General features: G+C 42.9%; 1 protein-coding gene across 1 annotated transcript in view; it reads right to left on the reverse strand.

Moving 5' to 3' along the window:
* The window catches only part of ESR1 (estrogen receptor 1), a 361,147-nt gene extending 358,454 nt beyond the window's left edge, over positions 1-2,693 (reverse strand). Inside the window, exon 1 of the mRNA XM_036072959.2 lies at positions 2,440-2,693. The gene's annotated coding sequence lies outside the window, so the exon portion shown is untranslated. The remainder of the gene's footprint in view (positions 1-2,439) is intronic.
* Between the last annotated feature and the right edge of the window lie 10,507 nt (positions 2,694-13,200).

Raw genomic sequence — 13,200 nt, forward strand, 5'->3', positions numbered from 1 at the left:
TCTCCTGGAGATTTGAATTGAACTAATGTCTGCATCCTCACCAAAGAGTTACTGCTATGGAAGACCCAAGCAGAAGTATAAGCTTTCTAGCAAAATATTTTTATGGATGAATAGCCAGTGCAAGCCTCTTCATCCTCAAAAAGAGTCACATGCTTCCAGGGAGAAAAATTATGCTTCTTAGAAAGAGCCATAAAAGTCATTGATGTGCAAGATTTTGCTGTTGTCCAGTGGGAATGAACCAGAGGAAGTCTACTGAGATGCTGCCCGGAAGGCAAACTCACCATCATCATCATCACCATCATCAAAAGCCATATGTAAAGGACCTGCCTTTAAAAATAGCACTTTATTACACCTGCTGTAGGGAGCTTCATAGGGGGTTAACTATGGAGAACAGCCCTGATAAGGATGGGTGGGCAGGACCACATCTCAACCGACATCAATAAAACATATGCTATGACTGTTTTATGATGTGGCTGGTCTACTCAGAGCTGGTCACTCTCATTCTTGGCTACTTTTCTTTATAGCCAATCTGCTACCATGGAGCAGAAATGTTCACTGTTCAAAGTAAACTGAAGCCCAACCACCCAGCCCTAAGCCCGAGAGGTTGCTCTGACCAACCAGGCTGAACAAATATAGACAAACACTCCCAGAACCCACAGATAACTATGCAAAAATGTTTAGCAGACACCCAGTATGAATATTTATACTGTATAGAGGTTTAAAGTCAGTGTTGGGGAGAAGGTGGAGGTAGCTAGCTCTAAATCCTAAACTGAATGAAAAATCAGAGTTAATCTAAATGAAAGATCATTTTTTTGACTATTCTTGCAGCAAGTTCAAGACGCATGAGCTTTATCCCTTTCCTTGAGTGTCAAGAGCAATAAAACAAAACAAATACTTGCAAGGGTCTAAGAAAAATACCCTGGTGGTAAACATGACCCTTCTATTTATAATCAAGATTTTGCGCTTTTTCCCTACATGTTATGTCTCTGATACCTACATTTTTTTATTCCTAATTTCTTTGAAAATCTAACAACCTCTACAGCATTGCCTCTAATCTCTGGAGTATTATAGCCATGCATGTCAAAGCCTAGTGGGCAATCTTCATAAGGTAGTCACAAAATGGGAGCAAACATTTGCTTTTGAGAAATTAGGAAGGAATTGTATAGAGCAGAAATGGGCTCTGAACCCTTGGTCTCAGAAGTTCCCATCCAATTTCATTTCTTTTGGCTCTCAGAGCTTTCTAAGATCAAATTCAAACACATCTATCTCATAGTCATAATTTCACTCTCAACATTAACATATATCATGTATAACATTAATATATATCACATTCAAAACCAGATGACTCTCCCAGCAACCTCGTGTGTGGAGTTGCTCTGCAAGCCTGTTATATCTGGCCCATAGCGCCAACAGAAATTTGGACAGGAATCAGTGGGATGATCCCAAGTCCTGATAAAGCCCAACCCTTATTTAAAAAAAAAAAAAAAAAAAAAGGTCACATTGGCTTCTACGAGCATGTCCGAGAGAACGAAAGCTGGTTACCCTCTTGACAGAACATGAAACTTACAACTCAACACACATTTCCTGAAGCGTGTGGAATTCCTCTAACCAAAATGAAAGTATCCTGCCCTGTCTTTTGTGACTGCCACATCATTATTCAAGTAGCCCGGTGCCACACTGTGGGGGGCACCTAACGTACACACCATCCAGCTGCAGAAAAATGACCGCTAGTTTTTTTCACGTGAGAGCAAACTGAGGCCGCAGGACTCAAAAAGAACTTGTCTAACTAAAATCACAGGGCAATTTAAAGACCGGCTGTCTCACTCTTGTTTTACTAGACTGCATAGCTTTTCAGAAAATTGGACTGCCTTCGGGAAACAAATACTGGCTTGTTCAGACTACCTCGTTCAAACTCAACATAAGTTACGCCACCAAAGATTAAGCAAACAGGTAGTATGTTCATACTAGCCTGTGAAGCGTCCGATTAATAACTTCTAACCTTCCAACACATTTCAACAATACACTACGTCCTAGCGAGCGCTGGATCCAACAAGTATACGTTATATCTGAGGCAGGCAGACAGCCTGTCAGCGCTGTGCCGAGAAAAGGGTGGTTGTGTTGCCCTCTGACTCAGCTGAATATTATTCCAAAAGTGAGTTTCCACTTTGTAGCAAGTTTAGATTCAACATTTTAATGTCGCCGTAAGTGCTTGCCAGCAACTTTGCAAAATATCCCTGGAGCATTAAGAGAAAAATGAACATCTTTTAACATGAGAGGGAAGCTCTGAAGTTACATCATGCTGGTAAATAGTAGCACATAGAGCAAAAAGGAAAAACTTACGTTGAGAAAAAGAAATAGGAGTACCTACTTGAGGAGAAGAATGTCACTCAAAGACTGTTTTCTTATGGTACAGAATGGGCAAGAGAAAGGAAGACTAACCTTCCGAACCCGTTAAGGAGCTTCTGAGCATGGAGACTGCATTTTCAGTTTTGGTGAAATCCGTTCTGAGGCAGGAGACAGGAGGCTGTTATGACCATGAAATTAGGAAATGCAGCAACTCAAAACTAAAGAACTAGCACCACCATTTGACTAGGAGTGGAAAATCTGCACAAAATAGAGGAGGGGGTGGCCTTGCTTTCTCCACACGAGGCCTGATTCTAACTTTCTTAGCCCTTCGGTCAGGACAGACGTTCAACAAGGGGTAAGTAATTTGTTAATCTGCCTGAAAATGTTTTATGTAACCCAGCTGATTTTCTCTTCACTGCTAATAAAGTTTGAAGTCTAGGCGGGCATGTCGAGTTGGAAAAAAAAAATAAAGTATCATTCAGCACATAAATTTTGCTAATCCAAAATTAGTTACAGCTAAGAGCAGGACTGAGGACATGTCTCCTGTGAGCGTTTCCGTAACTTTCTCGTTCAGCCATTGACTCAACAACCGGCTCTGCATTTCTTGTCACTGATTAATTAGGTTCCTGACTTCACTAACCTGCAGGCGCTTAGCTTCCCTCCAACTCCTAGGCCGTTCTTTCTGTTATCTGATCTTTCCATAAACTGTCTGGCATTTCCTGCAGCCAGTTAAGAGTTCATGCAGTGTTTTGTCTTATTTACACGGACATAAACATTCTGAAGTAGAAAATGGGCTAAGTGATATTGAAATTAAGGAAATAATATTAAAAATGTTAATAGCTTACAAAGTCAGCTGTGCTTTAGAGAGTATGTATTTTAAAAGATTGTTTTTTAACATATTGGATTTGTCTACTCTTCAAGACTTAGGAGAGGCTGGTTTTCTGGAAGTGAGAATGGTAGAGGAGAAGGTGAAGGAGTCTATCTGGCTACTGGGCTTTCTAGAATCTCTAAGTGCAGGTTGACATCTTTAGGGCAGGAGATGCAGCTCTAAACAGTCTTAGGAAAGACAGAAAATCAAAATTTTCATAATCAACGCTTTAAAACCTATTGAAATAAAGGATCTTAACTATTTTCCATCTTCCTTATACATGTGAGTTAGTCCGTAAAATAATTTGAATATGCAAATTTGTTTGAGATTAATTTCTGCAGAATACGTAGAAGACGGCATATTTTAGCAAACATGTACAGTATTTAATTTTGATTTAAGAAACAAAATTTCAACAAGATTCACTTACAGAAAGAACAATCACATATATTAATGCAATATTGGGGTTTTATTAGCTTTTTATTATTTTTATTATGGTTTCTGGCAAAAGATAAATTCTTTAATAAGATGTTTTGAACAGTTTAAACATCTTGAAAGTGATTTTTTTTTAGCTACCTGTTAAAATCCTTTGTACATATCAATACAGAAAAGAAAATCACTTAGAGCAACAGTTCTCAAAATAGAACATCTGTTGGATTCTGAACTGAAGGTTATAGATTAGTTTCTTTTCATTAGAAAATATAAATGTATAACATAAAATTCCTATAAAATTTACATTAGATTAGTTATCCTTAAAAGACCATTGTTGACATTCATTTGCATTCCAGTATGTGCTTTCTCAAGGCGGGGGGGAGAATAATAATAATAGCAAATGTCTTCGGGACAAAAACTAGAAGTCAGATACTGTTTTAAGCAATTTTACAATTTACAAACCAGTGAGGTAAGTACTACTGCAACCCCATTTTACAGAGGAGGAAACCATGGGATGCTGAGATGAAGCACCTGCACCAAGATGTTATAGCTGAAATCAGAGTTCAAACTCAGGACATAAGCACTTAAGTTTTGTTGTTGTTGTTGTTGTTAAGATTTTATTTATTTATTTGACAGAGACACAGCGAGAGAAGGAACACAAGCAGGGGGAGCGAGAGAGGGAGAAGCAGGCTTCCCTCGGAGCAGGGAGCCTGATGCAGGGCTCGATCCCAGGAACCTCGGATCATGACCTGAGTTGAAGGCAGACACTTAACGACTGAGCCACCCAGGCGCCCAGCACCCAAGTTTTTAACAACCCCCTGCAGAATCAAAACCACACTAGGGAACACACATGTTTTCTATGTGTCACAGGGAGAAAATGTGGAGAGGTTATCAGTGAATGGCTAAGAAAAATTTCTATAGATTGATATAGAGATGTTATTATGAATCATCTTAAAGTTTATCATTCTATTGAGCTCGCTAAAAAATTAAAACATAGGCTCAGACTGACATTGTTTTAAAATATTAAAACAATGTGCTTTCTTATAGGAAAAAATCTCTTTTGAGGAAAATTTTCTAATTAAATTGTATTCACTGTTATTAGATTAAACTGAATAATGGGGGAACAAAAGAAGAAAAGAACAATTTAAGTAAAGCAGTATAATGTTATTCTAGAAATCTTTCTAGGTTGCAACCTTTTTTTAATACGTTCTCTCATTCCAGAAGTAGCCACTAACAGCCTGGTCTCCACAAGCAAAGTAAAGCAGAAAATTGATCAAGCAAAATCCTGCTGTGACCCAGGTGATTCGGATTAAAATAAAAATCAGGTTTTTTATTTGGAGTGTGTGTTTTTGTCTAACACTCCAGATGACAGTGGGCTCAACTGGGACTCGGTTACATAGATAACGGCCCATATTCTTCACTTGTCCTCATTAGCAAAGATTTTTCTATTGGGCACTGCTTTAAACACTATCCGGATTCCATCACACTCTACAAGCAGCTCTGAACTTCTGGTTTTCCTTATGAAGAGCAACCAAAATTGAAATTCTGCTTGCCTTGATCTACCAGTCAGCACCTGAGCATCCACTTACTCATCTTTCTAAGGGAAATTGCCCAGCCCCTCCCCTGTCCTGTTTCTGAGACACCAAGTCACATCGGGATGATCCTCAGACCCCACTTCAGAACACAGCTAATTAGACCAGGGATAGGAAACTAACCAAGACAGACAGTGACCAAAGCCATGAACTAATGTGAAAAGATGAACTTGACCAATCACATTCTAGGTCTCCGGAGTATGAATTCTGAAAACCTAGACTGAACTAGTGAGGCACACAGGCAAGAAGGATGTCTTGGGGTAGACCGGAGACCATAGTAAGCAAAGGCTCTTTCGCAAGTAAAGTTATGCAGGCAAAGAGAAACCCAGTGAGCCAAAGTGAACAAATAGGGGCCCTGAGCCCCTGAGCACACGGCAGGGTCTGGCTACGGCTGCACTGGCCACTATGCTGGTGGGGTCGTGGACGGCACACAGATTCTCCGCTAACCCTTATTACCAGATATGCAGGGGAGTCTCTGTTCCTTCCTGTCAAGAGTATAACTAAAACACTCATCCTGGATCACAGCTGCTAGTTTTTGTAGCAGAAGGCACAAAATCCAGCAGTCCTGTTTGCAATGTACAGGTCCTGGATATTTGAAAACAGAGTCTTCATATGACCAATGACTGACGACTCTTTCTACTGTCATTTGCTCAACATTGATGCCCTGTAGTTGAAGTTCATGGGGATAAAGATAGTCTCTCTCTCAAAAAAAAAAAAAAAAAAAAAAGACTATCTTTGTTCAGGTAACAAAGTCAGGCAATTAAACCTTACACTTCATCTTTAGACAGCCTTTTAAAACTTGCCTTCATGGAAAAATAAAATAAGATAAAAACAGAGAGGGAGGCAAACCATAAGAGACTCTTAATCATAGGAAACAAACTGAGGGTTGCTGGAGGGGATGGGGGTGGGGAAGATGGGGTAGCTGGGTGATGGGCATTAAGGAGGGCACCTGATGTAATGAGCACTGGGTGTTATATCCAACTGATGAATCACTAAATTCTACCCCTGAAACTAATAATAATGAATATAAATTTTAAAAGTTTTCAAAAAACCTGCCTTCAAAAATCACATGCTTCTTCTTTATATACAAAAAGATATATATAAAGCCTCAAACATCCCATGTGAAGAAATAAGTATTGAAAAAATTCTACTAGGAGAATAAAAGGGCTTTCATATTTATCAAGGTGACAAAAGAAATAACATCTGAAGAATGCAATGATTTCAAATGGAAAAGCTATTCCCTCTGCTGACCCTTCTTACTCCCCCAAAACCTTTCCTCTTAGGTTTTCCTTCTCCCCAAATACCAGTTTCTAACTACCACCTGACCACATCAGTCTCAGTAGCCAGACAGATCCACAAATTCACATACTCCTCCTCAGAAAGAAGCAGTCTCAGCTAGGATTCAGAGAGGGGTAGCCCTTCCAATAGTTTATTTTCATCAACTACTATAATGTACTTCTAAGGAGAAAAGAGAACTCCACAGATTTCATCCAAGCTCAAGGAGCCAGTGCCAGAGAAAAATGATTTTTAAGTACAGCTCAGAATTCGTCACTAAGGGGCGCCTGGGTGGCTCAGATGGTTAAGCGTCTGCCTTCGGCTCAGGTCATGATCCCAGGGTCCTGGGATCGAGCCCCACATCGGGCTCCTGGCTCAGCAGGGAGCCTGCTTCTCCCTCTCCCTCTCCCCCTCTCCCTGCTCATGCTCTCTCTCTCTCTCTGTATCTCTGTCTCAAATGAATAAATAAAATCTTTTTAAAAATTTTTAAAAAAAATTTTAAAAAAAGAATTCGTCACTAAGATCATCAGCTGTGCAACGAGCACAAACACCTGAAACATAGCAAAAGGGGAGGTTGCCATTAAAGGCTGATGAAAGATGCTGTAAGACATCGAGCGCAAAGGGAAGCCTTGATGCCTAAACCAGATAACAATTAGGGCTGAGGAGTACTCCCCACCTGAGGATCCAGCCAGCCCCCTTAGTGGCGAGTGGGTCCCGCCCTCTGATGGCCACCGGCAGCAACACCCTTGACCAACCTTGGTCGCTTCCTCAGGCCTGCAGTGATGGCTCAGCACCTGTGGCAGGTACCACAGCGTCTGGTCAATCACCAGGCACTACAGGAAGGAAGGTTTTTCAAAGGGCTGCAGATTGTAGAACAGTCGAGGGAGAGCGGGGTGAGAAAAATATTACTTTGTTATTGTTTTCTTCTTATTTTTGCCCTGGGCTGGCTTATTCTAGGGAACTATGGATTGCAATAACTTCAGATTCAACCTCCAAAATATCTCCAGCCTCCATCCCTTCTATTTCCTTCTCCATAGCACTACTCAAGCCTTCCTCAGCTCTCAGCTGGACCGGGCAGTGGTGCCCAGACTTGTCTGACTGCCTTCAGCCTCTCCCATTTCCAACCCATTGAACGCACCTTCACCAGGTTACCCTCCTGACTAATCAACACCCTCGTGTCACTACAAGATCAAATGTCATACAAACCACTCACTATCTCCCTGTTAATCTGGTCCCGGCCCACCTCCCCAGCCTTGAGGTCTGATCCTGCAGCCTCCTTCCCTACGTCCAGTATCCTGCCTTTGGTCTCTGCTTCTTCCCTATCTGGATCAGTTATGATCCTACCACTTCTTCCAGGTTCATCTCAAAGATCACCTTCTCCATGCAGCCCTTCGTGATTGCTCAACATCACCCTGTTCTCACCCACCTGAGTCCCCACAGCACATTGCTTGCACCGCTCCCTTCTGACAAGCCCTTAGGAAGCATTTCCTCCTGCCAGACAAGGATGAATAGACATGACCTTGAAGAGCTTGTAACTAGGAAGGGAGACAGACACTTCAGATGACTTGTAGGACACCCCGGTAACTGATGCATCGGCACTGAAACATACTTTCCTGAACACTTGATAACACTCTCAGGGGAATGGCAAATTCAGTCTGGCCCCCAGTTATGTATGTATCTCCCACACCTCCTACCTCCAGTCTACTGCAGTTGATAGGGAGTGGGTCTTACCCAATGGCAGTAATTCACACAGTGTCGGGCACACAGATTTTTTTTTTTCATTCAAACAAATTTCAACTTGAACAGAAGGAACAGAAAGGCCTGTTCATCTCCAATCCACATCCCTCTGTCATCTGCCTTCGCCTTGCCCTCTAAGCAGTAGAACCGCAGGACTTGACCATTTACAGGGGCACTGAGCAGCCCCAACCCCCAAGTACATCCCTGTCTGGGTTTGGACAAGCTTCCTCTAAGTGTCAAAATCTATACCAGAAACTGTTTGTCCCCAAGCCCCAATATCTTCACAGTCCTTGAAATAGGGACAAGGAGTGAAAAATAAAACATAGGAAACAGGGAACAAAAATAGGTGATTACATTAGAGACAGGACATTTAAATTGCACAGTTTGGGCATTAAGTTAAATGGGAAAATAATAGCATATAAAAAGCAAGTATGTGGGGCTCCTGGGTGGCTCAGTCGTTAAGTGTCTGCCTTCGGCTCAGGTCACGATCCCAGGGTCCTGGGATCGAGCCCCGCATCGGGCTCCCTGCTCGGCGGGAAGCCTGCTTCTCCCTCTCCCTACCACTCCCCCTGCTTGTGTTCCCTCTCTCGCTGTGTCTCTCTCTGTCAAATAAATAAACAAAATCTGAAGAAAAAAAAAAGCAAGCATGTGGATCACTAGGTCACCATAAGTGTAAAATGTGCTTAAAATGGATAGTAATATGAGTACAATTTTGTGCTATCACTTGGGCAATGTGTTTAACATCATTTTCCTTATAACTAAATTTTGGTTGATTACTGTACATCTACATTTCACTTTCATAAAATCATTTTAGCCTTTACTGGTTTGCTTACTCCACTCTCTAAAACAAAGATCCACATGGATGCTTCCAGGGGCTTTTGGAAACCCCTGAAATCATATCCAGTCTTTTGAATACATAAACACATCTGCATTTTTCTGAGAACAGTCTAGAAACTTCATCTGATTCTTTAAGAAGCCTAAGCAAGATTAGGAACTACTAAAGGGGGCAGCCTGGGTGGCTCAGTTGGTTAAGCGTCTGCCTTCAGCTCAGGTCATGATCTCCAGGTCCTGGGATCAAGCCCCATGTCAGGCTCCCTGCTCAGCAGGGAATCTGCTTCTCTCTCTCTCTCTCTCTCTCTCCCTCTGCTCCTCCCCCCTGCTTGTTCTCTCTCTCTCTCAAATAAATAAATACAATCTTTAAAAAAAACTGCAAAAGAATGGGCTTATCGTTGTAAACGGAATGTTTAATCTGCTACCACATACACTATCATTTCTTTGACATTGTAACACTGCCTAAATGATTACTTTTCCTTTTCAAAATTAGCACCTTTGGGACGCCTCAGTGGCTCAGTCAGTTAAGCCTCTGCGTTTGGCTCAGGTCATGGTCCCAGGGTCCTGAGATCGAGCCCCGCATCGGGCTCCCTGCTCAGCGGGGAGTCTGCTTCTCCCTCTCCCTCTGCCCCTCCCCCTGCTCATGCTCTCTCTCTCTCTCTCTCTCAAATAAATAAAATCTTTTTTTAAAAAATTAGCACCTTTTACCAAATTAATAAAGTTTTACAATTTGCACTTTTCTTCTACAATAACTTGGGATAGTCAATTTCTCATTTTGGAACACTTGACTTGTAAAACTCCAAAGAGATCCCGATTCCCAAAACTTTAGGTCCATTCAGTAATTTCCAACTGCGATATGAAGCAGCTCCTGGACTTCAGAATGAGTAACACACGGACTTCGAGCCAAAGAGACCCAATCCTTTCTCTTCGTGCCATGAACGCTTAGTCTTTCAGGAAACAAAAGAGATGGACCAGTGTATTAAATGCGTTTTCGACTTAACGGTGTTTTCAACTTAGCATGGGTTTCTTGAGACATAACCCCATTGTGGGTAGTGGAAGATCTGTACCAAGTTATCAAGCAAACAGTTGCCCTGCAGAAGCTGTGTTGGGCTGTGTTTGATATGGCTGTGTTTATAACTCTGGGGTTTTTGAACCGCCCGTTCTGGGTGCCTTTTGTGGGGTTTCTACCCTCGGGAGACGTGTGCAAGGAGCAACAGTAGATTTCCAGCTCGGAGCGGCCTGAGCGCGGCCCCAGCACCTCGAGGTGAGCCACCTTCCGGTGGGGTCGCCACAGCTGCCACAGTGGGTCCTTGTTTAGACATTTAAAAGGTGTTCTGGCAGAATCCACACTCCCAGAAGGAGCCCTGAGGCAAGACCTGGCCCCAGCCAGCAGCGAGCTGCGGGCCACCACTAAACCAACAAAAGCAGCCGGATCCCTCAGAAGCGCTTACACAGAGGAAGCAGCCTATCCTAAGAGTTTATGTCCTATTTATTCAGGCAGAGAAAGGATATTCATTTCAACCAGCAAGGGAAATGTTAGGTTATGTAATACTGGGGATGAAGAGAATGAGGCTGGCTTTTTTTTTTTTTTCTTTTTCCTGGAGAAAAGTGTTGTGAAATAGTCTAAGGACAACCTCCAGTTTCCAGAGTCACTCCTGCCCCCCAGAAGCTTCTGTGAGCCCTGGGCTCTGGGGTTAAGGTTAGAGCTGGGGAAACCACATGAGAAATGGCAGGCGCCAGACCCTCCCCCATCTAGCACTGCCCCCTCCCCCATGAGAGCCCATGGAAGCCACCAGGAGAATTGGCCACACACACTGTTCATCACTCATTTCAGAACGACATTCTCATTATCCTGAAGCACATTTCCCGCCTTCTCAAGAATGCAATCTTAGAATCATTTTTTATGTGGTCTGCTGCACAGAGCCAACTGAAGTATAACTAGGAGTTATTAAAATAGATGTTCAAGCAGGACTGGGGTTGACCAATATATCAAAATTTCAGATGAGCAGCTGGTGAGGGCAAGGGGTGTTTGTTTAAGGGAGAAGTAAGAACATGAGCACAAGTAAGGTCTCGGCCAGGGGATGGGTGCAGAGAGGTGGGGGCAGAGGGAGCCTGAGTGCTATGAGTGAAGGCTCCAGTCCAAGACCCCAACTGGCTGACTGAGCAGGGACAAGGAAGTGACCAGCAACCAGCTCAGGCAGTTGGCAGAGCTCCAGGTGGGCAGGACAAGTGAGGAGGTGGTGTAATAGAGCTATGGGGCCTCCGGCTCTCCCAGGAATGGGAAGTCCTTCTTCTGGGAGATGAGGGTGTAAGGCCAAGACTGGGTCACAGACGAGCAAGGCAAACTCAGTCACTTGGACAGGAGTCTAGAGATTATCTAGGACACATGCTCTTTTTTTTTTTTTTAATCCAAGAATTATTTACTGAGTACCAGCAATGGGCCAGGTATTGTTGTAGGTGTTAGGGACATAGCAGTAAACAAAAGAGACAAAAATCCCTGACCTCATGAAGTTTATACTCTAGTAGAGAAAGTGAAGGAATAAAGGATAAGCAATAAATAAAATACAGAAAGAAGGTCAAATGGTAACAAGTACTGAGATGAAGTAAAGCAGGGAATGGGGACAAGTACAAGGGCAAGAGTGGAACTTTAAAGTAGGGCGATCAGACAAGGTGACCTGAGAACAAGATATTGAACAAACACCTGAAGACAGTGAGGAGACTAGCAGCTTTCTGGAGGAAGAACATTCTGGACATACAGCAGCCCCAAATAGCAGCAGGTGCAAAGACAGGAGTGTCCCGGGCACATTTGGGAACAGGGAGGAAGTGAGGGTGACCGAGCAGATGTGTCGGGGAACAAGAAGGAGAAGAGGAGGAAAGGTAAAGGAGTTTCAAGTTGTGTAGGACCTCATAGGCCATCCAAGGGGGGATAGACCTTTACTCTGAGTATAATGGAAAACTACTGGGGTTTTGAGCAGGACGGACATAACCTGATTTATGTTCTAGAAGGCTCACTACAACTGATTAGTATAGATTGGAGTGTGGGTAGGGAAGTGGGAGAGACAGGGATCAATTAGGAAGCCACTTCCACAATCCAGGTGAGAACCAATGGTGCTCGAACCAGGAGTAACACTCTTAGTGTATTTGAAAGGTCAAGCCAACATATTTGCTGATATAGTTGATGTTCCAGGAGTGAGAGAAAGAATGGAGGCCAGACTGAGTCTCTGGCTTTTGGCCTCCAGAACCCTGGTATGGAGCTGTCATTTGCTTAAGATAGGAAGACCCCAGCTGGTGCAGGTCTGGGGGAAGAGAGAGTTCCAGAGTCCAGTTTTAGACATATTAAGTTCGAGACGCCAATCTAGAGAGCCAAGTGGATTTGGCGAGTGGGCAACTGAAGGGCAATAGAAAGCGTCTGGATGGAAATATAAATTTGGGGGACATCGGTATACGGATGCCATTTAAAACTTCGGTGCCTGTGACTTCAGGTTGGTGACACTGAACACCAGCCTCACTTTCCTTCTGCTCAGCATCTTAGGGCCCCCGCCCTCCCTATTGTCAGGTTGCCTATTTTGTCCCTATTATCTGGCTTCGCCCAGGTCTGCTTTCCCTGCTCCTGGCTCTTACCTCCTTCTACCCCAAACACATTTACCTTTTCTGAGTCGTATTCTCTCAGAACACTCTTCTTTGGATATAACTGTGTAACAGATATAAATTAAATTAATGGGTATAATTCAGATGTCTGTAAATTGCCCTTTCCACGCTGACGTGAGTTCTTTTGAATAGGGGACGTTTAGGCCATGTCAAAGGAAGGAAGCAGATCACATTTGGGACGTGTGGCACCTTTTGAATGGCCTGGGGAAGACAGCTGGCTCCAAGGCTGAGGACATTGCCTTTAAGATACAAAATCGACATGTAATCCACATTCAAAAAATACTCTTTCCACATTTGGATCAGGCCCTTTGAAAAAAGTATATACTTCCATTACAATTTAAATAAAGGCAACCAGTATTATTTCATACTGTTTCATTTAGCATTTTCACAGTATTGTAAATGCTCCAGGAGTTCAACTGAAGAAAAGCTTATTTTATTTTATTTTGACAGTCAGAAAGAGCCAGAGAGCATGGG

Source organism: Halichoerus grypus, chromosome 9 (genome assembly GCF_964656455.1).
Source record: "Halichoerus grypus chromosome 9, mHalGry1.hap1.1, whole genome shotgun sequence".
Lineage (NCBI taxonomy): Eukaryota > Metazoa > Chordata > Mammalia > Carnivora > Phocidae > Halichoerus > Halichoerus grypus.